We start from the raw sequence: 21,645 nt of genomic DNA, 5'->3' as shown, positions 1-21,645 counted from the left end.
CTGGAAAAACTCGACCGTGACAGGATTCGAACCTGCAATCTTCGGATCCGAAGTCCGACGCCTTATCCATTAGGCCACACGGTCACTGGCGCAATACGCTTCCCCAAACACACCTCATTACCGCCATTTGTGCACTTCCCGGAATGAATTTACCATCTTTGACGCAATTCTCCAATTTCAGTACTAAAAATGCGACGCTACTTCTTGCTGTGTCCCATCGCAAGTTACATTCAAGCCCTTATGACGCTCATCAAACAAGAGCGTGCAAATCAGCTTCAATCGCTTAGTGCCATCTCAGTCGGTTGCAGAAGGTACCTCACCCTATGAGATACAATGGCGAGTTGCCGCTATTACCAAAGCGGCGGCGGCGCCGACGACGACGACAGCCGCGAGGGTCTGTATCAGGGGTAGAAAATACATCACAAGAACTAAGTATTTCACGTCGGCATTCTCCGGAGACTCCCAAAAGCAGCAGTTTCTGGTGCCTACTTTAATAGCACCATTCGCACTATTCATTTGCGAGAGCATTTCTTAAATACCGCACCCATTTATAATTTGTTTTATCCTTGACCGCTTTTTTCGAAAGGGCCACGGTGGGAGGGGCTTTTACAAAATTCATTTGCCTCCTGTGAGGATCGAACTCACGACCTCTGGTTTACTAGACCAGCGCTCTGCCACTGAGCTAAGGAGGCGCCTCCTAGCGCGCTTTTCGGGTACTTTGTTCTTATGGACTAGTGAATCGGAGATCTTCAGCTGGAAACGCACCGCATTAGCGACCATTATTTGCATTTAGTTAGCACAGCTGCTGCTTTCCTACACATCTCACACGATATCGATGTACACCTAAAATTCCAAAACAACACATTTATTTCATTTCAGAGTTACTTTCAGCTTCAAATACCATTCCTCTGATATTCATACGAAGCTAGGCATCGTCGTAACCCGTTACGTTCGTTACGCAAGGCTCACGAGAGGGGCGCAGGTTGCATCCGCGTAGACACAAAATTTTGCGCCGCCCAGCGTGGGGCTCGAACCCACGACCCTGAGATTAAGAGGCTCATGCTCTACCGACTGAGCTAGCCGGGCTCCACACAATGCTTTACGAGCCATACAATACTGATGGGACCTGCGACCATCTATGGAAGATCCTTTTGACTACAGCTTATCTCCTGCTGCCACAAATGAGCTACAATCCCATTCAATGAAAAATTGTCTCCGAAAGGCATCAAATCTGCTTCAAATGATACGTGGCTATCAGCACCATTATTCAACACACATGCTCGACTGTGCGCAGACGCCTGTGGCGTAGCTCTTGGGCCCTGAATCAGACGCAGTAGTTCCAACAAAAACTCTCCTGAACGGCTCTGTGCCGAAAATTTCGCTACAGATCACCCTTGTCTTGCTTGAGCTTCAGGTAGACGCCGGTTTGCAGCCAGGAAGCGGACAGCAGCAACTTTCAACTAGTTTTGTAGTACTCAAACAACACAGTAAAACAGCATGCATCTTTTGCAGAACTGGAAAAACTCGACCGTGACAGGATTCGAACCTGCAATCTTCGGATCCGAAGTCCGACGCCTTATCCATTAGGCCACACGGTCACTGGCGCAATACGCTTCCCCAAACACACCTCATTACCGCCATTTGTGCACTTCCCGGAATGAATTTACCATCTTTGACGCAATTCTCCAATTTCAGTACTAAAAATGCGACGCTACTTCTTGCTGTGTCCCATCGCAAGTTACATTCAAGCCCTTATGACGCTCATCAAACAAGAGCGTGCAAATCAGCTTCAATCGCTTAGTGCCATCTCAGTCGGTTGCAGAAGGTACCTCACCCTATGAGATACAATGGCGAGTTGCCGCTATTACCAAAGCGGCGGCGGCGCCGACGACGACGACGACAGCCGCGAGGGTCTGTATCAGGGGTAGAAAATACATCACAAGAACTAAGTATTTCACGTCGGCATTCTCCGGAGACTCCCAAAAGCAGCAGTTTCTGGTGCCTACTTTAATAGCACCATTCGCACTATTCATTTGCGAGAGCATTTCTTAAATACCGCACCCATTTATAATTTGTTTTATCCTTGACCGCTTTTTTCGAAAGGGCCACGGTGGGAGGGGCTTTTACAAAATTCATTTGCCTCCTGTGAGGATCGAACTCACGACCTCTGGTTTACTAGACCAGCGCTCTGCCACTGAGCTAAGGAGGCGCCTCCTAGCGCGCTTTTCGGGTACTTTGTTCTTATGGACTAGTGAATCGGAGATCTTCAGCTGGAAACGCACCGCATTAGCGACCATTATTTGCATTTAGTTAGCACAGCTGCTGCTTTCCTACACATCTCACACGATATCGATGTACACCTAAAATTCCAAAACAACACATTTATTTCATTTCAGAGTTACTTTCAGCTTCAAATACCATTCCTCTGATATTCATACGAAGCTAGGCATCGTCGTAACCCGTTACGTTCGTTACGCAAGGCTCACGAGAGGGGCGCAGGTTGCATCCGCGTAGACACAAAATTTTGCGCCGCCCAGCGTGGGGCTCGAACCCACGACCCTGAGATTAAGAGTCTCATGCTCTACCGACTGAGCTAGCCGGGCTCCACACAATGCTTTACGAGCCATACAATACTGATGGGACCTGCGACCATCTATAGAAGATCCTTTTGACTACAGCTTATCTCCTGCTGCCACAAATGAGCTACAATCCCATTCAATGAAAAATTGTCTCCGAAAGGCATCAAATCTGCTTCAAATGATACGTGGCTATCAGCACCATTATTCAACACACATGCTCGACTGTGCGCAGACGCCTGTGGCGTAGCTCTTGGGCCCTGAATCAGACGCTGTAGTTCCAACAAAAACTCTCCTGAACGGCTCTGTGCCGAAAATTTCGCTACAGATCACCCTTGTCTTGCTTGAGCTTCAGGTAGACGCCGGTTTGCAGCCAGGAAGCGGACAGCAGCAACTTTCAACTAGTTTTGTAGTACTCAAACAACACAGTAAAACAGCATGCATCTTTTGCAGAACTGGAAAAACTCGACCGTGACAGGATTCGAACCTGCAATCTTCGGATCCGAAGTCCGACGCCTTATCCATTAGGCCACACGGTCACTGGCGCAATAAGCTTCCCCAAACACACCTCATTACCGCCATTTGTGCACTTCCCGGAATGAATTTACCATCTTTGACGCAATTCTCCAATTTCAGTACTAAAAATGCGACGCTACTTCTTGCTGTGTCCCATCGCAAGTTACATTCAAGCCCTTATGACGCTCATCAAACAAGAGCGTGCAAATCAGCTTCAATCGCTTAGTGCCATCTCAGTCGGTTGCAGAAGGTACCTCACCCTATGAGATACAATGGCGAGTTGCCGCTATTACCAAAGCGGCGGCGGCGCCGACGACGACGACGACAGCCGCGAGGGTCTGTATCAGGGGTAGAAAATACATCACAAGAACTAAGTATTTCACGTCGGCATTCTCCGGAGACTCCCAAAAGCAGCAGTTTCTGGTGCCTACTTTAATAGCACCATTCGCACTATTCATTTGCGAGAGCATTTCTTAAATACCGCACCCATTTATAATTTGTTTTATCCTTGACCGCTTTTTTCGAAAGGGCCACGGTGGGAGGGGCTTTTACAAAATTCATTTGCCTCCTGTGAGGATCGAACTCACGACCTCTGGTTTACTAGACCAGCGCTCTGCCACTGAGCTAAGGAGGCGCCTCCTAGCGCGCTTTTCGGGTACTTTGTTCTTATGGACTAGTGAATCGGAGATCTTCAGCTGGAAACGCACCGCATTAGCGACCATTATTTGCATTTAGTTAGCACAGCTGCTGCTTTCCTACACATCTCACACGATATCGATGTACACCTAAAATTCCAAAACAACACATTTATTTCATTTCAGAGTTACTTTCAGCTTCAAATACCATTCCTCTGATATTCATACGAAGCTAGGCATCGTCGTAACCCGTTACGTTCGTTACGCAAGGCTCACGAGAGGGGCGCAGGTTGCATCCGCGTAGACACAAAATTTTGCGCCGCCCAGCGTGGGGCTCGAACCCACGACCCTGAGATTAAGAGTCTCATGCTCTACCGACTGAGCTAGCCGGGCTCCACACAATGCTTTACGAGCCATACAATACTGATGGGACCTGCGACCATCTATGGAAGATCCTTTTGACTACAGCTTATCTCCTGCTGCCACAAATGAGCTACAATCCCATTCAATGAAAAATTGTCTCCGAAAGGCATCAAATCTGCTTCAAATGATACGTGGCTATCAGCACCATTATTCAACACACATGCTCGACTGTGCGCAGACGCCTGTGGCGTAGCTCTTGGGCCCTGAATCAGACGCAGTAGTTCCAACAAAAACTCTCCTGAACGGCTCTGTGCCGAAAATTTCGCTACAGATCACCCTTGTCTTGCTTGAGCTTCAGGTAGACGCCGGTTTGCAGCCAGGAAGCGGACAGCAGCAACTTTCAACTAGTTTTGTAGTACTCAAACAACACAGTAAAACAGCATGCATCTTTTGCAGAACTGGAAAAACTCGACCGTGACAGGATTCGAACCTGCAATCTTCGGATCCGAAGTCCGACGCCTTATCCATTAGGCCACACGGTCACTGGCGCAATACGCTTCCCCAAACACACCTCATTACCGCCATTTGTGCACTTCCCGGAATGAATTTACCATCTTTGACGCAATTCTCCAATTTCAGTACTAAAAATGCGACGCTACTTCTTGCTGTGTCCCATCGCAAGTTACATTCAAGCCCTTATGACGCTCATCAAACAAGAGCGTGCAAATCAGCTTCAATCGCTTAGTGCCATCTCAGTCGGTTGCAGAAGGTACCTCACCCTATGAGATACAATGGCGAGTTGCCGCTATTACCAAAGCGGCGGCGGCGCCGACGACGACGACGACAGCCGCGAGGGTCTGTATCAGGGGTAGAAAATACATCACAAGAACTAAGTATTTCACGTCGGCATTCTCCGGAGACTCCCAAAAGCAGCAGTTTCTGGTGCCTACTTTAATAGCACCATTCGCACTATTCATTTGCGAGAGCATTTCTTAAATACCGCACCCATTTATAATTTGTTTTATCCTTGACCGCTTTTTTCGAAAGGGCCACGGTGGGAGGGGCTTTTACAAAATTCATTTGCCTCCTGTGAGGATCGAACTCACGACCTCTGGTTTACTAGACCAGCGCTCTGCCACTGAGCTAAGGAGGCGCCTCCTAGCGCGCTTTTCGGGTACTTTGTTCTTATGGACTAGTGAATCGGAGATCTTCAGCTGGAAACGCACCGCATTAGCGACCATTATTTGCATTTAGTTAGCACAGCTGCTGCTTTCCTACACATCTCACACGATATCGATGTACACCTAAAATTCCAAAACAACACATTTATTTCATTTCAGAGTTACTTTCAGCTTCAAATACCATTCCTCTGATATTCATACGAAGCTAGGCATCGTCGTAACCCGTTACGTTCGTTACGCAAGGCTCACGAGAGGGGCGCAGGTTGCATCCGCGTAGACACAAAATTTTGCGCCGCCCAGCGTGGGGCTCGAACCCACGACCCTGAGATTAAGAGTCTCATGCTCTACCGACTGAGCTAGCCGGGCTCCACACAATGCTTTACGAGCCATACAATACTGATGGGACCTGCGACCATCTATAGAAGATCCTTTTGACTACAGCTTATCTCCTGCTGCCACAAATGAGCTACAATCCCATTCAATGAAAAATTGTCTCCGAAAGGCATCAAATCTGCTTCAAATGATACGTGGCTATCAGCACCATTATTCAACACACATGCTCGACTGTGCGCAGACGCCTGTGGCGTAGCTCTTGGGCCCTGAATCAGACGCTGTAGTTCCAACAAAAACTCTCCTGAACGGCTCTGTGCCGAAAATTTCGCTACAGATCACCCTTGTCTTGCTTGAGCTTCAGGTAGACGCCGGTTTGCAGCCAGGAAGCGGACAGCAGCAACTTTCAACTAGTTTTGTAGTACTCAAACAACACAGTAAAACAGCATGCATCTTTTGCAGAACTGGAAAAACTCGACCGTGACAGGATTCGAACCTGCAATCTTCGGATCCGAAGTCCGACGCCTTATCCATTAGGCCACACGGTCACTGGCGCAATACGCTTCCCCAAACACACCTCATTACCGCCATTTGTGCACTTCCCGGAATGAATTTACCATCTTTGACGCAATTCTCCAATTTCAGTACTAAAAATGCGACGCTACTTCTTGCTGTGTCCCATCGCAAGTTACATTCAAGCCCTTATGACGCTCATCAAACAAGAGCGTGCAAATCAGCTTCAATCGCTTAGTGCCATCTCAGTCGGTTGCAGAAGGTACCTCACCCTATGAGATACAATGGCGAGTTGCCGCTATTACCAAAGCGGCGGCGGCGCCGACGACGACGACGACAGCCGCGAGGGTCTGTATCAGGGGTAGAAAATACATCACAAGAACTAAGTATTTCACGTCGGCATTCTCCGGAGACTCCCAAAAGCAGCAGTTTCTGGTGCCTACTTTAATAGCACCATTCGCACTATTCATTTGCGAGAGCATTTCTTAAATACCGCACCCATTTATAATTTGTTTTATCCTTGACCGCTTTTTTCGAAAGGGCCACGGTGGGAGGGGCTTTTACAAAATTCATTTGCCTCCTGTGAGGATCGAACTCACGACCTCTGGTTTACTAGACCAGCGCTCTGCCACTGAGCTAAGGAGGCGCCTCCTAGCGCGCTTTTCGGGTACTTTGTTCTTATGGACTAGTGAATCGGAGATCTTCAGCTGGAAACGCACCGCATTAGCGACCATTATTTGCATTTAGTTAGCACAGCTGCTGCTTTCCTACACATCTCACACGATATCGATGTACACCTAAAATTCCAAAACAACACATTTATTTCATTTCAGAGTTACTTTCAGCTTCAAATACCATTCCTCTGATATTCATACGAAGCTAGGCATCGTCGTAACCCGTTACGTTCGTTACGCAAGGCTCACGAGAGGGGCGCAGGTTGCATCCGCGTAGACACAAAATTTTGCGCCGCCCAGCGTGGGGCTCGAACCCACGACCCTGAGATTAAGAGTCTCATGCTCTACCGACTGAGCTAGCCGGGCTCCACACAATGCTTTACGAGCCATACAATACTGATGGGACCTGCGACCATCTATAGAAGATCCTTTTGACTACAGCTTATCTCCTGCTGCCACAAATGAGCTACAATCCCATTCAATGAAAAATTGTCTCCGAAAGGCATCAAATCTGCTTCAAATGATACGTGGCTATCAGCACCATTATTCAACACACATGCTCGACTGTGCGCAGACGCCTGTGGCGTAGCTCTTGGGCCCTGAATCAGACGCAGTAGTTCCAACAAAAACTCTCCTGAACGGCTCTGTGCCGAAAATTTCGCTACAGATCACCCTTGTCTTGCTTGAGCTTCAGGTAGACGCCGGTTTGCAGCCAGGAAGCGGACAGCAGCAACTTTCAACTAGTTTTGTAGTACTCAAACAACACAGTAAAACAGCATGCATCTTTTGCAGAACTGGAAAAACTCGACCGTGACAGGATTCGAACCTGCAATCTTCGGATCCGAAGTCCGACGCCTTATCCATTTTATTTTTTTTTTTTTTTTTTTTTTTTTTTTTTTTTTTTTTTTTTTTTTTACGGGCCTCCTTCCCTCCCCTTCAGCCCGACCTGACGCTCACCAAAATCGCCTTCCACGGCGTCGGCTTCTTCCGCCTTCAAGTTTAGTTATGTATTTACTTGTTTGTATCATAAATAGTGGCTCCTTGCCAATGGAAACCAATAAACTCCATCCGAGAGAAATAAAATGGTGCCGTGAAGGTGAAGACACCGGAGTGCAAGTGCAAAGTAATATTGTCCAGGAAAAAAAAAAAAAAAAAAAAAGTATCACCAAGTGTCTTGTTGGTTCAATGAACCTCTATTGTTCCATATGATCAGGATTCTTCCTGGTGAAATTAAAGCGGCTCTCCGCCGGGTGAAAAAAAAAAAAAAAAAAGAAAAAGAAAAGGTACATTCAAAATTAAAAAGCAAAGAAAGAGAAATCGGTTAAAGTGGTAGTACGTGACTCTTAGTTTCCACGATGGGAATGTCGCGAGGTGACTGCTTCAAGGTTTGTCTTCTCGTGAAGTGGATTATTCATTTTCCGCGTCGGATCTTGACTCTTTCACTCCTGCAGTTTCTCCAAGATCGTTACCCCAAAGTGTCGTCTCATAACTTTGAAGCAGTCACTCGCGAATGCGGCCGTGCCGTCGTGGGCCTGTTCGTAAAAGTGCAATCCGAGGGGTGTTCACATACCCATCACCATAATTTGTAACATATTTCCATACGTGTCTGCATAATCCCTGTGTCGCATGATCAGTGCATGTTGATATTCCAAGTACGCGAGGTAGTCGTCAAGTGATGCACGGCGATTGTTGATGATAAAGGCAATGGTGTGGCCTAACATCCATATGGCCGCGTTGTGTTTCCTGCGTGGATATCGTATTTTTTGCGGTCGGAGTAATTCCATTGGATCCACATTTTGCGGTACAGTACGGTCGATGATCGCCAGGTTGCGCCGCATATGAGCGACGATCGGCCCTGCGGTACTACAGGTTAACCGGTGGGCCGTAGTGTCCACATAGCCGCATAAGTCGCAGTTCGGTGTGGGGCTTAGGTGGATCCTGTGCAGTTGTTCATTGGTGGGCACCTTGTCGTTGATAACTAAGTACCATGCGGATGCGACCCTTGAAGGCAATACGCGACTATGGACAGTTCTCCAGACTGTATTCCACTGGATTTGCGGGTATTTTTGGGTTATTCTGTTGGTTCTGCCGTCGGTTGTAAGGAAGCGATATATCTTGGTGTTGGTATACGGTGGATGGATGCCCACTGCGGAGCGAATGTAACTAAATTCACTGTAATATAGTCGGATGTGGCGAAAGGTGATCGGTATCGTGGCCTCATTTATAGGTGGACTTAGACTGCATGGCCTCCAGATTGAGAGGAGGGTCCTCGTGAAACTCGATGTGTCTTGCGTGACAATTTTCTTCATGCGGTTAATTAACAACGTCCGGCATTTGTGTTTGGTACTAATGAGACCAAGTCCCCCTCTCGACGATGGTAGGGTCAATGTTTCAAAGCTGACTTTAAATATATGTCTCCGTAGCACGTACCAACAGAAAGCTTTTTGTATACTGGCTGCGAGGTGATCTGAAACCGGTAAAATTTGGCCTAAGTAATACATACGGCTCGCTATAGATATGCGAACTGTATGAACTTTCTGCAAGAGGTCCAGTTCCCTATCAGAATAAATACAGATTGTTGCTCGAATCTTGTGCAACATATCTGTCCAGTTTTTGGTGGCCATAACATCAGGAACCGCACACCAATAAACGCCAAGAGATTTGTGTTGGTCTTTCGTTGCACACCAGTCGATATGGGTGACATCACCGATTCCGCACCCGATGTGTAGCAACGTCGTCTTCCTCTTGTTCAGCTTCGCACCGGTGACCGCATTGAAGATGTTGACAATGTGTCCTATCTCCAGTAGATTAGCCTCTGAAGTTACACCGAAGCAGACGTCATCAGCATAGGCAATACACGCCATCCTCTGCATTCCAATGGGGATTCCTCTGGACCTCTCATTTATGGTCATAAGCAGAGGCTCGACAGCTATGGCATACAACGCCATCGATAACGGGCAGCCTTGTCGGATGGATCGTCTGATCGTTATTGTGTCCGTTAAGTGACCATTGACTATTACACGAGATGTGGCTTTGGAAATTAATTGATGGAGCAGAGTGACGAAACGGCAGCCAAAACCCATCTTCAGCAGTGCCTTAGTCAGGTATTCGTGACTGATGCGGTCATACGCTTTTTCAAAATCGAGAAAAAGCAACGCCCCAGGCTCTTGAGTGTGCGCTAATGAGCATATCACTTCCCTGAGATCGCAGGCAGCTGATATTATGCTTCGGCCAGCTACCGCTCCATATTGATGTTTTCCAAGGAGTTTGTTCAGGACCGGTTGCATGCGCTGCTTCACCGCTCTCGTTATGATTTTAAAATCCGAGTTGAGTAGCGTAATTGGTCTGAGACCTTGGATCTTCCGACTGTTGCCTGGTTTTGGCAAAAGTACAATAAAGCCTTCCCTCAATTCGTTTGGAACAGAATCAAGTCGCCACATCTCATTAGCCATTTGGAGAAACGTGGGAGCCAGGATGTCCCAATAGTGCTGATAAAATTCTGCGCCGAGACCGTCGGGGCCAGGGGATTTCCGTTTTGCAGCGCTGAAGACTGCTTGTTTTAAGTCTTCTTCACTGAAAGCCGCTTCTAGAGTTTCATTGTCCTCGTGTAATAAGACAGAAGGGATGTCCCTGAGAACTTCGTCGCAGAGTGCGTCGTCAACCTCTTGTCTGTTATACAGGTCGCTGAAGTGGCGGTAAATATGCAATGCGATGTCCCGTTGTTTAGTAAAGACATTTCCCGCTCCATCTTCTACTTCTTCAATTAGCTTGGCTTTCTCTCTCCGCAGAGTTCGTAAGGTGTGGTATAGGGAAGCCGTCTCATCTGCCGCGATGTCCTTGGGCTGTGACCTACGTATGGTGACTTCCATTTGCTGGCGATAGAGGGTCATAATCTTAGCTTTATATTTCTTGATGCGGCAGTAGGTGTCAACGGCTGTGATGTCAGCGCAGTGATATAATTCCCGAAGACCAGAAAAATAAAATTCTATTGTCTGCCTATGCCAGTACGACTTCTGATACGCATAGCGTTTAATCGTTGTCCGAAGTTTAGGTTTTGCACTATGGAGCCACCATTCGGTGATAGACCTATACCTGGTTCGCGTGCGCCGTAGTTGCTCCCACACCTGTGTTATCTCTTCGTCCAGCTCTCTGTCTTGCAACAGGCCAACATTCAGTTTCCAATAACCCCTCCCACGAGTTACTTGTGGGCGTTGGAGGTTTACGTAGCACTGGTGTACGCTATGGTCCGAAAAGCTGACGGGGGCGATATCACTGTTGGCTACCCTACGACCGAGAGCGAGGGAGACATAAATCCGGTCGATCCTGCTGGCAGAATTGCTGGTGATGTGCGTGTGAGCTACGCGATCGCCGTGTATAAGTTCCCAGCTGTCTAGTAGTTTCAGGCCTTGCACAAGACAGTCGAGCTCTGTACACTTATTAAAGTTGGGCGTTTGATCCTTTGGTGACAGAACGCAGTTAAAATCTCCGCCTAAAATACAATTCTCAGCATGTCCACCAATTAAAAAGGGGATATCGTTTTTATAAAAAGAGGACCGTTCCTGTCGGCGGTTGCTGCCGGATGGTGCATATAAGTTGACAATCTTAATACCGTTAACTATACAGGCGATGCCTCTGCCATTAATGAGCCGTACTACATTTGAGTGGGGTATGCCGTCGCGTAATAAAATTGCGGTCCCAGTATGGTCTTCTTTGCTAATATTTACTATAGTGGTAAAACCAGCTACTGTCGGTTCCACGCAAACTTCCTGCAGTAGCCCAATGTCTACGTTCGTTCGGCGGATGAAGTCGGTAAACGCTCGAAGTTTTACATCGCTCTGGATTCTGTTCATGTTAATGGTCGTCAGATTATACGTAAAGATTTCAGTCATTGAGGCAGAAATTGCGCAAGCTGGGAAATACCATCACCTCTATGCATACACATACACACCACTACAGCAGTACAAACACCTATAAGGGGCCCTCGTTGCGGTCTGTCTCATCGTCCGAACCCCATGAATGTCCCGGAAGCTGCTGCCGGCTGTCATCAGATTCCATAGGTTCTACTCCGTCGGGTGGGGGCGGTTCTGGAGCAGCAGATTGGCTGGTTTTTAATTTTGCAGCCACCTGTTGCGCCACGGGCTTCAACTGTTGTGCAGTCTGTGTAGCACCGTCGCGAGCAACGCGAGGTTTCTTTTTATCAGGTGACACTCTGCGTGTGGCATCTTTTGGTGCATCGCAATCTGCCTTTTTAGCTTTCCGGGAACCTGAAGCTGCATGCGGGAGGTTGGTATTTAATTGGCTATCTGGGGAATCTGCAAGAACTGTGACAGTTTCAGCAGGCTGTAATGTCACCTGTCGGGAGTTCACGGGGTCAGGATGCAAAGGGTCACTTGAAAGAATTTCGGTGACGGAACGGATGTTTTCCGACAGCTCTTGAGAAGTGTCTTCTTTCTCCGCTGTGGGTTCATCTACAACTGCGGTATGGATAGATTCCTTTGCAGCTTCGCCCTCGACAGAACTTTGTTCTGGAATGATGGGTGATTCCGTGGTGATATTATGACCTGCCGGAGCGTCGGACATTTCCACGTCACCGGAATGTGTGACGGCAGATGTATCGTGAGCGGCACTGTACATCGCGTCATCGGCAGAGCTCGCGAAAAGGCCGGTACCGGTAAACAAGCGGCTGGCTACGGTGGCGTACTGGGCACGCGGCTGGCCGTCCGGCCCTATCTCGGCTGGTAACTGCACAGGTCTCCTGCGCGGACATTGAGCTCTGAGGTGGCCGAACATGTTGCAAACAGAGCATGTGCGGGGTTGCCCTTCATAAACAACTAGAGCTTTAAAACCGCACATATGAACGAAAGACGGAATGTGAGTTTCTAAGTCAATCCTGACAGTTCTGACCCCGTTGTCAACTTTATAGTACATATTGCCACCCCAACGGTCGGCGGTTACTGAGTACACGGTACCGTACTTCGAGAGGGCGTCCTTGATGTACTTAAAGTCAAGTTCAAAGGGTAGCAAGTGTACTTTAACTGCCCGAAGTCCTAGTCCGGCATAAGTAATGGCAACACGACTCACCTCGCCATTGCTGGTCTTGTATTCGGCGACCCCGTTCGTAGTGGCCATAATCCTCTGGCAGATATCGTCGTTCTTCAATTTAACGTAGAAAACGTTGCTCAAAAAGTCATATCCCATGCCAAGGCAGTCTTCTGCAGGTACTTTAAACGTGGCACGAAACCAATCATCAAACTCGTAAACCTTAGGACGCACGACATCGAAACTAAAGCTGAACTTTAAAGTGTACTTCCTTAATTGAGACTCCATTTTTCACAAATACTAACAACTCACAAAGCGCACAATGTAAACACACGCGAGCGTAAACGGCGAGCACGCTGCGCTGCTACGTCCGACCGCTAAGGCGGTTCGGCCGCGACTGATCCATTAGGCCACACGGTCACTGGCGCAATACGCTTCCCCAAACACACCTCATTACCGCCATTTGTGCACTTCCCGGAATGAATTTACCATCTTTGACGCAATTCTCCAATTTCAGTACTAAAAATGCGACGCTACTTCTTGCTGTGTCCCATCGCAAGTTACATTCAAGCCCTTATGACGCTCATCAAACAAGAGCGTGCAAATCAGCTTCAATCGCTTAGTGCCATCTCAGTCGGTTGCAGAAGGTACCTCACCCTATGAGATACAATGGCGAGTTGCCGCTATTACCAAAGCGGCGGCGGCGCCGACGACGACGACAGCCGCGAGGGTCTGTATCAGGGGTAGAAAATACATCACAAGAACTAAGTATTTCACGTCGGCATTCTCCGGAGACTCCCAAAAGCAGCAGTTTCTGGTGCCTACTTTAATAGCACCATTCGCACTATTCATTTGCGAGAGCATTTCTTAAATACCGCACCCATTTATAATTTGTTTTATCCTTGACCGCTTTTTTCGAAAGGGCCACGGTGGGAGGGGCTTTTACAAAATTCATTTGCCTCCTGTGAGGATCGAACTCACGACCTCTGGTTTACTAGACCAGCGCTCTGCCACTGAGCTAAGGAGGCGCCTCCTAGCGCGCTTTTCGGGTACTTTGTTCTTATGGACTAGTGAATCGGAGATCTTCAGCTGGAAACGCACCGCATTAGCGACCATTATTTGCATTTAGTTAGCACAGCTGCTGCTTTCCTACACATCTCACACGATATCGATGTACACCTAAAATTCCAAAACAACACATTTATTTCATTTCAGAGTTACTTTCAGCTTCAAATACCATTCCTCTGATATTCATACGAAGCTAGGCATCGTCGTAACCCGTTACGTTCGTTACGCAAGGCTCACGAGAGGGGCGCAGGTTGCATCCGCGTAGACACAAAATTTTGCGCCGCCCAGCGTGGGGCTCGAACCCACGACCCTGAGATTAAGAGTCTCATGCTCTACCGACTGAGCTAGCCGGGCTCCACACAATGCTTTACGAGCCATACAATACTGATGGGACCTGCGACCATCTATAGAAGATCCTTTTGACTACAGCTTATCTCCTGCTGCCACAAATGAGCTACAATCCCATTCAATGAAAAATTGTCTCCGAAAGGCATCAAATCTGCTTCAAATGATACGTGGCTATCAGCACCATTATTCAACACACATGCTCGACTGTGCGCAGACGCCTGTGGCGTAGCTCTTGGGCCCTGAATCAGACGCTGTAGTTCCAACAAAAACTCTCCTGAACGGCTCTGTGCCGAAAATTTCGCTACAGATCACCCTTGTCTTGCTTGAGCTTCAGGTAGACGCCGGTTTGCAGCCAGGAAGCGGACAGCAGCAACTTTCAACTAGTTTTGTAGTACTCAAACAACACAGTAAAACAGCATGCATCTTTTGCAGAACTGGAAAAACTCGACCGTGACAGGATTCGAACCTGCAATCTTCGGATCCGAAGTCCGACGCCTTATCCATTAGGCCACACGGTCACTGGCGCAATACGCTTCCCCAAACACACCTCATTACCGCCATTTGTGCACTTCCCGGAATGAATTTACCATCTTTGACGCAATTCTCCAATTTCAGTACTAAAAATGCGACGCTACTTCTTGCTGTGTCCCATCGCAAGTTACATTCAAGCCCTTATGACGCTCATCAAACAAGAGCGTGCAAATCAGCTTCAATCGCTTAGTGCCATCTCAGTCGGTTGCAGAAGGTACCTCACCCTATGAGATACAATGGCGAGTTGCCGCTATTACCAAAGCGGCGGCGGCGCCGACGACGACGACAGCCGCGAGGGTCTGTATCAGGGGTAGAAAATACATCACAAGAACTAAGTATTTCACGTCGGCATTCTCCGGAGACTCCCAAAAGCAGCAGTTTCTGGTGCCTACTTTAATAGCACCATTCGCACTATTCATTTGCGAGAGCATTTCTTAAATACCGCACCCATTTATAATTTGTTTTATCCTTGACCGCTTTTTTCGAAAGGGCCACGGTGGGAGGGGCTTTTACAAAATTCATTTGCCTCCTGTGAGGATCGAACTCACGACCTCTGGTTTACTAGACCAGCGCTCTGCCACTGAGCTAAGGAGGCGCCTCCTAGCGCGCTTTTCGGGTACTTTGTTCTTATGGACTAGTGAATCGGAGATCTTCAGCTGGAAACGCACCGCATTAGCGACCATTATTTGCATTTAGTTAGCACAGCTGCTGCTTTCCTACACATCTCACACGATATCGATGTACACCTAAAATTCCAAAACAACACATTTATTTCATTTCAGAGTTACTTTCAGCTTCAAATACCATTCCTCTGATATTCATACGAAGCTAGGCATCGTCGTAACCCGTTACGTTCGTTACGCAAGGCTCACGAGAGGGGCGCAGGTTGCATCCGCGTAGACACAAAATTTTGCGCCGCCCAGCGTGGGGCTCGAACCCACGACCCTGAGATTAAGAGTCTCATGCTCTACCGACTGAGCTAGCCGGGCTCCACACAATGCTTTACGAGCCATACAATACTGATGGGACCTGCGACCATCTATAGAAGATCCTTTTGACTACAGCTTATCTCCTGCTGCCACAAATGAGCTACAATCCCATTCAATGAAAAATTGTCTCCGAAAGGCATCAAATCTGCTTCAAATGATACGTGGCTATCAGCACCATTATTCAACACACATGCTCGACTGTGCGCAGACGCCTGTGGCGTAGCTCTTGGGCCCTGAATCAGACGCTGTAGTTCCAACAAAAACTCTCCTGAACGGCTCTGTGCCGAAAATTTCGCTACAGATCACCCTTGTCTTGCTTGAGCTTCAGGTAGACGCCGGTTTGCAGCCAGGAAGCGGACAGCAGCAACTTTCAACTAGTTTTGTAGTACTCAAACAACACAGTAAAACAGCATGCATCTTTTGCAGAACTGGAAAAACTCGACCGTGACAGGATTCGAACCTGCAATCTTCGGATCCGAAGTCCGACGCCTTATCCATTAGGCCACACGGTCACTGGCGCAATACGCTTCCCCAAACACACCTCATTACCGCCATTTGTGCACTTCCCGGAATGAATTTACCATCTTTGACGCAATTCTCCAATTTCAGTACTAAAAATGCGACGCTACTTCTTGCTGTGTCCCATCGCAAGTTACATTCAAGCCCTTATGACGCTCATCAAACAAGAGCGTGCAAATCAGCTTCAATCGCTTAGTGCCATCTCAGTCGGTTGCAGAAGGTACCTCACCCTATGAGATACAATGGCGAGTTGCCGCTATTACCAAAGCGGCGGCGGCGCCGACGACGACGACAGCCGCGAGGGTCTGTATCAGGGGTAGAAAATACATCACAAGAACTAAGTATTTCACGTCGGCATTCTCCGGAGACTCCCAAAAGCAGCAGTTTCTGGTGCCTACTTTAATAGCACCATTCGCACTATTCATTTGCGAGAGCATTTCTTAAATACCGCACCCATTTATAATTTGTTTTATCCTTGACCGCTTTTTTCGAAAGGGCCACGGTGGGAGGGGCTTTTACAAAATTCATTTGCCTCCTGTGAGGATCGAACTCACGACCTCTGGTTTACTAGACCAGCGCTCTGCCACTGAGCTAAGGAGGCGCCTCCTAGCGCGCTTTTCGGGTACTTTGTTCTTATGGACTAGTGAATCGGAGATCTTCAGCTGGAAACGCACCGCATTAGCGACCATTATTTGCATTTAGTTAGCACAGCTGCTGCTTTCCTACACATCTCACACGATATCGATGTACACCTAAAATTCCAAAACAACACATTTATTTCATTTCAGAGTTACTTTCAGCTTCAAATACCATTCCTCTGATATTCATACGAAGCTAGGCATCGTCGTAACCCGTTACGTTCGTTACGCAAGGCTCACGAGAGGGGCGCAGGTTGCATCCGCGTAGACACAAAATTTTGCGCCGCCCAGCGTGGGGCTCGAACCCACGACCCTGAGATTAAGAGTCTCATGCTCTACCGACTGAGCTAGCCGGGCTCCACACAATGCTTTACGAGCCATACAATACTGATGGGACCTGCGACCATCTATAGAAGATCCTTTTGACTACAGCTTATCTCCTGCTGCCACAAATGAGCTACAATCCCATTCAATGAAAAATTGTCTCCGAAAGGCATCAAATCTGCTTCAAATGATACGTGGCTATCAGCACCATTATTCAACACACATGCTCGACTGTGCGCAGACGCCTGTGGCGTAGCTCTTGGGCCCTGAATCAGACGCAGTAGTTCCAACAAAAACTCTCCTGAACGGCTCTGTGCCGAAAATTTCGCTACAGATCACCCTTGTCTTGCTTGAGCTTCAGGTAGACGCCGGTTTGCAGCCAGGAAGCGGACAGCAGCAACTTTCAACTAGTTTTGTAGTACTCAAACAACACAGTAAAACAGCATACATCTTTTGCAGAACTGGAAAAACTCGACCGTGACAGGATTCGAACCTGCAATCTTCGGATCCGAAGTCCGACGCCTTATCCATTAGGCCACACGGTCACTGGCGCAATACGTTTCCCCAAACACACCTCATTACCGCCATTTGTGCACTTCCCGGAATGAATTTACCATCTTTGACGCAATTCTCCAATTTCAGTACTAAAAATGCGACGCTACTTCTTGCTGTGTCCCATCGCAAGTTACATTCAAGCCCTTATGACGCTCATCAAACAAGAGCGTGCAAATCAGCTTCAATCGCTTAGTGCCATCTCAGTCGGTTGCAGAAGGTACCTCACCCTATGAGATACAATGGCGAGTTGCCGCTATTACCAAAGCGGCGGCGGCGCCGACGACGACGACAGCCGCGAGGGTCTGTATCAGGGGTAGAAAATACATCACAAGAACTAAGTATTTCACGTCGGCATTCTCCGGAGACTCCCAAAAGCAGCAGTTTCTGGTGCCTACTTTAATAGCACCATTCGCACTATTCATTTGCGAGAGCATTTCTTAAATACCGCACCCATTTATAATTTGTTTTATCATTGACCGCTTTTTTCGAAAGGGCCACGGTGGGAGGGGCTTTTACAAAATTCATTTGCCTCCTGTGAGGATCGAACTCACGACCTCTGGTTTACTAGACCAGCGCTCTGCCACTGAGCTAAGGAGGCGCCTCCTAGCGCGCTTTTCGGGTACTTTGTTCTTATGGACTAGTGAATCGGAGATCTTCAGCTGGAAACGCACCGCATTAGCGACCATTATTTGCATTTAGTTAGCACAGCTGCTGCTTTCCTACACATCTCACACGATATCGATGTACACCTAAAATTCCAAAACAACACATTTATTTCATTTCAGAGTTACTTTCAGCTTCAAATACCATTCCTCTGATATTCATACGAAGCTAGGCATCGTCGTAACCCGTTACGTTCGTTACGCAAGGCTCACGAGAGGGGCGCAGGTTGCATCCGCGTAGACACAAAATTTTGCGCCGCCCAGCGTGGGGCTCGAACCCACGACCCTGAGATTAAGAGTCTCATGCTCTACCGACTGAGCTAGCCGGGCTCCACACAATGCTTTACGAGCCATACAATACTGATGGGACCTGCGACCATCTATGGAAGATCCTTTTGACTACAGCTTATCTCCTGCTGCCACAAATGAGCTACAATCCCATTCAATGAAAAATTGTCTCCGAAAGGCATCAAATCTGCTTCAAATGATACGTGGCTATCAGCACCATTATTCAACACACATGCTCGACTGTGCGCAGACGCCTGTGGCGTAGCTCTTGGGCCCTGAATCAGACGCAGTAGTTCCAACAAAAACTCTCCTGAACGGCTCTGTGCCGAAAATTTCGCTACACATCACCCTTGTCTTGCTTGAGCTTCAGGTAGACGCCGGTTTGCAGCCAGGAAGCGGACAGCAGCAACTTTCAACTAGTTTTGTAGTACTCAAACAACACAGTAAAACAGCATGCATCTTTTGCAGAACTGGAAAAACTCGACCGTGACAGGATTCGAACCTGCAATCTTCGGATCCGAAGTCCGACGCCTTATCCATTAGGCCACACGGTCACTGGCGCAATACGCTTCCCCAAACACACCTCATTACCGCCATTTGTGCACTTCCCGGAATGAATTTACCATCTTTGACGCAATTCTCCAATTTCAGTACTAAAAATGCGACGCTACTTCTTGCTGTGTCCCATCGCAAGTTACATTCAAGCCCTTATGACGCTCATCAAACAAGAGCGTGCAAATCAGCTTCAATCGCTTAGTGCCATCTCAGTCGGTTGCAGAAGGTACCTCACCCTATGAGATACAATGGCGAGTTGCCGCTATTACCAAAGCGGCGGCGGCGCCGACGACGACGACGACAGCCGCGAGGGTCTGTATCAGGGGTAGAAAATACATTACAAGAACTAAGTATTTCACGTCGGCATTCTCCGGAGACTCCCAAAAGCAGCAGTTTCTGGTGCCTACTTTAATAGCACCATTCGCACTATTCATTTGCGAGAGCATTTCTTAAATACCGCACCCATTTATAATTTGTTTTATCCTTGACCGCTTTTTTCGAAAGGGCCACGGTGGGAGGGGCTTTTACAAAATTCATTTGCCTCCTGTGAGGATCGAACTCACGACCTCTGGTTTACTAGACCAGCGCTCTGCCACTGAGCTAAGGAGGCGCCTCCTAGCGCGCTTTTCGGGTACTTTGTTCTTATGGACTAGTGAATCGGAGATCTTCAGCTGGAAACGCACCGCATTAGCGACCATTATTTGCATTTAGTTAGCACAGCTGCTGCTTTCCTACACATCTCACACGATATCGATGTACACCTAAAATTCCAAAACAACACATTTATTTCATTTCAGAGTTACTTTCAGCTTCAAATACCATTCCTCTGATATTCATACGAAGCTAGGCATCGTCGTAACCCGTTACGTTCGTTACGCAAGGCTCACGAGAGGGGCGCAGGTTGCATCCGCGTAGACACAAAATTTTGCGCCGCCCAGCGTGGGGCTCGAACCCACGACCCTGAGATTAAGAGTCTCATGCTCTACCGACTGAGCTAGCCGGGCTCCACACAATGCTTTACGAGCCATACAATACTGATGGGACCTGCGACCATCTATGGAAGATCCTTTTGACTACAGCTTATCTCCTGCTGCCACAAATGAGCTACAATCCCATTCAATGAAAAATTGTCTCCGAAAGGCATCAAATCTGCTTCAAATGATACGTGGCTATCAGCACCATTATTCAACACACATGCTCGACTGTGCGCACACGCCTGTGGCGTAGCTCTTGGGCCCTGAATCAGACGCAGTAGTTCCAACAAAAACTCTCCTGAACGGCTCTGTGCCGAAAATTTCGCTACACATCACCCTTGTCTTGCTTGAGCTTCAGGTAGACGCCGGTTTGCAGCCAGGAAGCGGACAGCAGCAACTTTCAACTAGTTTTGTAGTACTCAAACAACACAGTAAAACAGCATGCATCTTTTGCAGAACTGGAAAAACTCGACCGTGACAGGATTCGAACCTGCAATCTTCGGATCCGAAGTCCGACGCCTTATCCATTAGGCCACACGGTCACTGGCGCAATACGCTTCCCCAAACACACCTCATTACCGCCATTTGTGCACTTCCCGGAATGAATTTACCATCTTTGACGCAATTCTCCAATTTCAGTACTAAAAATGCGACGCTACTTCTTGCTGTGTCCCATCGCAAGTTACATTCAAGCCCTTATGACGCTCATCAAACAAGAGCGTGCAAATCAGCTTCAATCGCTTAGTGCCATCTCAGTCGGTTGCAGAAGGTACCTCACCCTATGAGATACAATGGCGAGTTGCCGCTATTACCAAAGCGGCGGCGGCGCCGACGACGACGACGACAGCCGCGAGGGTCTGTATCAGGGGTAGAAAATACATTACAAGAACTAAGTATTTCACGTCGGCATTCTCCGGAGACTCCCAAAAGCAGCAGTTTCTGGTGCCTACTTTAATAGCACCATTCGCACTATTCATTTGCGAGAGCATTTCTTAAATACCGCACCCATTTATAATTTGTTTTATCCTTGACCGCTTTTTTCGAAAGGGCCACGGTGGGAGGGGCTTTTACAAAATTCATTTGCCTCCTGTGAGGATCGAACTCACGACCTCTGGTTTACTAGACCAGCGCTCTGCCACTGAGCTAAGGAGGCGCCTCCTAGCGCGCTTTTCGGGTACTTTGTTCTTATGGACTAGTGAATCGGAGATCTTCAGCTGGAAACGCACCGCATTAGCGACCATTATTTGCATTTAGTTAGCACAGCTGCTGCTTTCCTACACATCTCACACGATATCGATGTACACCTAAAATTCCAAAACAACACATTTATTTCATTTCAGAGTTACTTTCAGCTTCAAATACCATTC

The 21,645-nt window shown here is 47.9% G+C and overlaps 31 non-coding genes across 31 annotated transcripts; all 31 read right to left on the bottom strand.

The window, feature by feature from the left end:
- Window positions 1-11: 11 nt before the first annotated feature.
- Window positions 12-84, bottom strand: Trnar-ucg (transfer RNA arginine (anticodon UCG)). The gene has a single exon. It is a non-coding gene; the product is annotated as a tRNA-Arg (tRNA).
- A 536-nt stretch (window positions 85-620) lies between these two features.
- On the bottom strand, window positions 621-692 carry Trnat-agu (transfer RNA threonine (anticodon AGU)). Its single transcript has one exon. It is a non-coding gene; the product is annotated as a tRNA-Thr (tRNA).
- Window positions 693-1,013: 321 nt separating this feature from the next.
- On the bottom strand, window positions 1,014-1,086 carry Trnak-cuu (transfer RNA lysine (anticodon CUU)). Its single transcript has one exon. It is a non-coding gene; the product is annotated as a tRNA-Lys (tRNA).
- A 439-nt stretch (window positions 1,087-1,525) lies between these two features.
- Trnar-ucg (transfer RNA arginine (anticodon UCG)) lies at window positions 1,526-1,598 on the bottom strand. Its single transcript has one exon. It is a non-coding gene; the product is annotated as a tRNA-Arg (tRNA).
- Window positions 1,599-2,137: 539 nt separating this feature from the next.
- Window positions 2,138-2,209, bottom strand: Trnat-agu (transfer RNA threonine (anticodon AGU)). The gene has a single exon. It is a non-coding gene; the product is annotated as a tRNA-Thr (tRNA).
- A 321-nt stretch (window positions 2,210-2,530) lies between these two features.
- Trnak-cuu (transfer RNA lysine (anticodon CUU)) lies at window positions 2,531-2,603 on the bottom strand. The gene has a single exon. It is a non-coding gene; the product is annotated as a tRNA-Lys (tRNA).
- A 439-nt stretch (window positions 2,604-3,042) lies between these two features.
- Window positions 3,043-3,115, bottom strand: Trnar-ucg (transfer RNA arginine (anticodon UCG)). The gene has a single exon. It is a non-coding gene; the product is annotated as a tRNA-Arg (tRNA).
- A 539-nt stretch (window positions 3,116-3,654) lies between these two features.
- Window positions 3,655-3,726, bottom strand: Trnat-agu (transfer RNA threonine (anticodon AGU)). The gene has a single exon. It is a non-coding gene; the product is annotated as a tRNA-Thr (tRNA).
- Window positions 3,727-4,047: 321 nt separating this feature from the next.
- Window positions 4,048-4,120, bottom strand: Trnak-cuu (transfer RNA lysine (anticodon CUU)). Its single transcript has one exon. It is a non-coding gene; the product is annotated as a tRNA-Lys (tRNA).
- A 439-nt stretch (window positions 4,121-4,559) lies between these two features.
- Window positions 4,560-4,632, bottom strand: Trnar-ucg (transfer RNA arginine (anticodon UCG)). Its single transcript has one exon. It is a non-coding gene; the product is annotated as a tRNA-Arg (tRNA).
- Window positions 4,633-5,171: 539 nt separating this feature from the next.
- Trnat-agu (transfer RNA threonine (anticodon AGU)) lies at window positions 5,172-5,243 on the bottom strand. Its single transcript has one exon. It is a non-coding gene; the product is annotated as a tRNA-Thr (tRNA).
- Window positions 5,244-5,564: 321 nt separating this feature from the next.
- On the bottom strand, window positions 5,565-5,637 carry Trnak-cuu (transfer RNA lysine (anticodon CUU)). The gene has a single exon. It is a non-coding gene; the product is annotated as a tRNA-Lys (tRNA).
- Window positions 5,638-6,076: 439 nt separating this feature from the next.
- On the bottom strand, window positions 6,077-6,149 carry Trnar-ucg (transfer RNA arginine (anticodon UCG)). Its single transcript has one exon. It is a non-coding gene; the product is annotated as a tRNA-Arg (tRNA).
- Window positions 6,150-6,688: 539 nt separating this feature from the next.
- Trnat-agu (transfer RNA threonine (anticodon AGU)) lies at window positions 6,689-6,760 on the bottom strand. Its single transcript has one exon. It is a non-coding gene; the product is annotated as a tRNA-Thr (tRNA).
- A 321-nt stretch (window positions 6,761-7,081) lies between these two features.
- Window positions 7,082-7,154, bottom strand: Trnak-cuu (transfer RNA lysine (anticodon CUU)). Its single transcript has one exon. It is a non-coding gene; the product is annotated as a tRNA-Lys (tRNA).
- Window positions 7,155-13,783: 6,629 nt separating this feature from the next.
- Trnat-agu (transfer RNA threonine (anticodon AGU)) lies at window positions 13,784-13,855 on the bottom strand. The gene has a single exon. It is a non-coding gene; the product is annotated as a tRNA-Thr (tRNA).
- Window positions 13,856-14,176: 321 nt separating this feature from the next.
- Window positions 14,177-14,249, bottom strand: Trnak-cuu (transfer RNA lysine (anticodon CUU)). Its single transcript has one exon. It is a non-coding gene; the product is annotated as a tRNA-Lys (tRNA).
- A 439-nt stretch (window positions 14,250-14,688) lies between these two features.
- Trnar-ucg (transfer RNA arginine (anticodon UCG)) lies at window positions 14,689-14,761 on the bottom strand. The gene has a single exon. It is a non-coding gene; the product is annotated as a tRNA-Arg (tRNA).
- A 536-nt stretch (window positions 14,762-15,297) lies between these two features.
- Trnat-agu (transfer RNA threonine (anticodon AGU)) lies at window positions 15,298-15,369 on the bottom strand. Its single transcript has one exon. It is a non-coding gene; the product is annotated as a tRNA-Thr (tRNA).
- Window positions 15,370-15,690: 321 nt separating this feature from the next.
- On the bottom strand, window positions 15,691-15,763 carry Trnak-cuu (transfer RNA lysine (anticodon CUU)). The gene has a single exon. It is a non-coding gene; the product is annotated as a tRNA-Lys (tRNA).
- Window positions 15,764-16,202: 439 nt separating this feature from the next.
- Window positions 16,203-16,275, bottom strand: Trnar-ucg (transfer RNA arginine (anticodon UCG)). Its single transcript has one exon. It is a non-coding gene; the product is annotated as a tRNA-Arg (tRNA).
- A 536-nt stretch (window positions 16,276-16,811) lies between these two features.
- On the bottom strand, window positions 16,812-16,883 carry Trnat-agu (transfer RNA threonine (anticodon AGU)). Its single transcript has one exon. It is a non-coding gene; the product is annotated as a tRNA-Thr (tRNA).
- A 321-nt stretch (window positions 16,884-17,204) lies between these two features.
- Trnak-cuu (transfer RNA lysine (anticodon CUU)) lies at window positions 17,205-17,277 on the bottom strand. The gene has a single exon. It is a non-coding gene; the product is annotated as a tRNA-Lys (tRNA).
- Window positions 17,278-17,716: 439 nt separating this feature from the next.
- Trnar-ucg (transfer RNA arginine (anticodon UCG)) lies at window positions 17,717-17,789 on the bottom strand. Its single transcript has one exon. It is a non-coding gene; the product is annotated as a tRNA-Arg (tRNA).
- Window positions 17,790-18,325: 536 nt separating this feature from the next.
- On the bottom strand, window positions 18,326-18,397 carry Trnat-agu (transfer RNA threonine (anticodon AGU)). Its single transcript has one exon. It is a non-coding gene; the product is annotated as a tRNA-Thr (tRNA).
- A 321-nt stretch (window positions 18,398-18,718) lies between these two features.
- On the bottom strand, window positions 18,719-18,791 carry Trnak-cuu (transfer RNA lysine (anticodon CUU)). The gene has a single exon. It is a non-coding gene; the product is annotated as a tRNA-Lys (tRNA).
- Window positions 18,792-19,230: 439 nt separating this feature from the next.
- Trnar-ucg (transfer RNA arginine (anticodon UCG)) lies at window positions 19,231-19,303 on the bottom strand. Its single transcript has one exon. It is a non-coding gene; the product is annotated as a tRNA-Arg (tRNA).
- Window positions 19,304-19,842: 539 nt separating this feature from the next.
- Window positions 19,843-19,914, bottom strand: Trnat-agu (transfer RNA threonine (anticodon AGU)). Its single transcript has one exon. It is a non-coding gene; the product is annotated as a tRNA-Thr (tRNA).
- A 321-nt stretch (window positions 19,915-20,235) lies between these two features.
- On the bottom strand, window positions 20,236-20,308 carry Trnak-cuu (transfer RNA lysine (anticodon CUU)). Its single transcript has one exon. It is a non-coding gene; the product is annotated as a tRNA-Lys (tRNA).
- Window positions 20,309-20,747: 439 nt separating this feature from the next.
- Trnar-ucg (transfer RNA arginine (anticodon UCG)) lies at window positions 20,748-20,820 on the bottom strand. The gene has a single exon. It is a non-coding gene; the product is annotated as a tRNA-Arg (tRNA).
- Window positions 20,821-21,359: 539 nt separating this feature from the next.
- On the bottom strand, window positions 21,360-21,431 carry Trnat-agu (transfer RNA threonine (anticodon AGU)). Its single transcript has one exon. It is a non-coding gene; the product is annotated as a tRNA-Thr (tRNA).
- Between the last annotated feature and the right edge of the window lie 214 nt (window positions 21,432-21,645).

This window comes from Schistocerca nitens, chromosome 8 (genome assembly GCF_023898315.1).
Source record: "Schistocerca nitens isolate TAMUIC-IGC-003100 chromosome 8, iqSchNite1.1, whole genome shotgun sequence".
NCBI classification, from domain to species: Eukaryota; Metazoa; Arthropoda; class Insecta; order Orthoptera; family Acrididae; genus Schistocerca; species Schistocerca nitens.
This window is presented reverse-complemented; position numbering and strand designations above follow the sequence as displayed.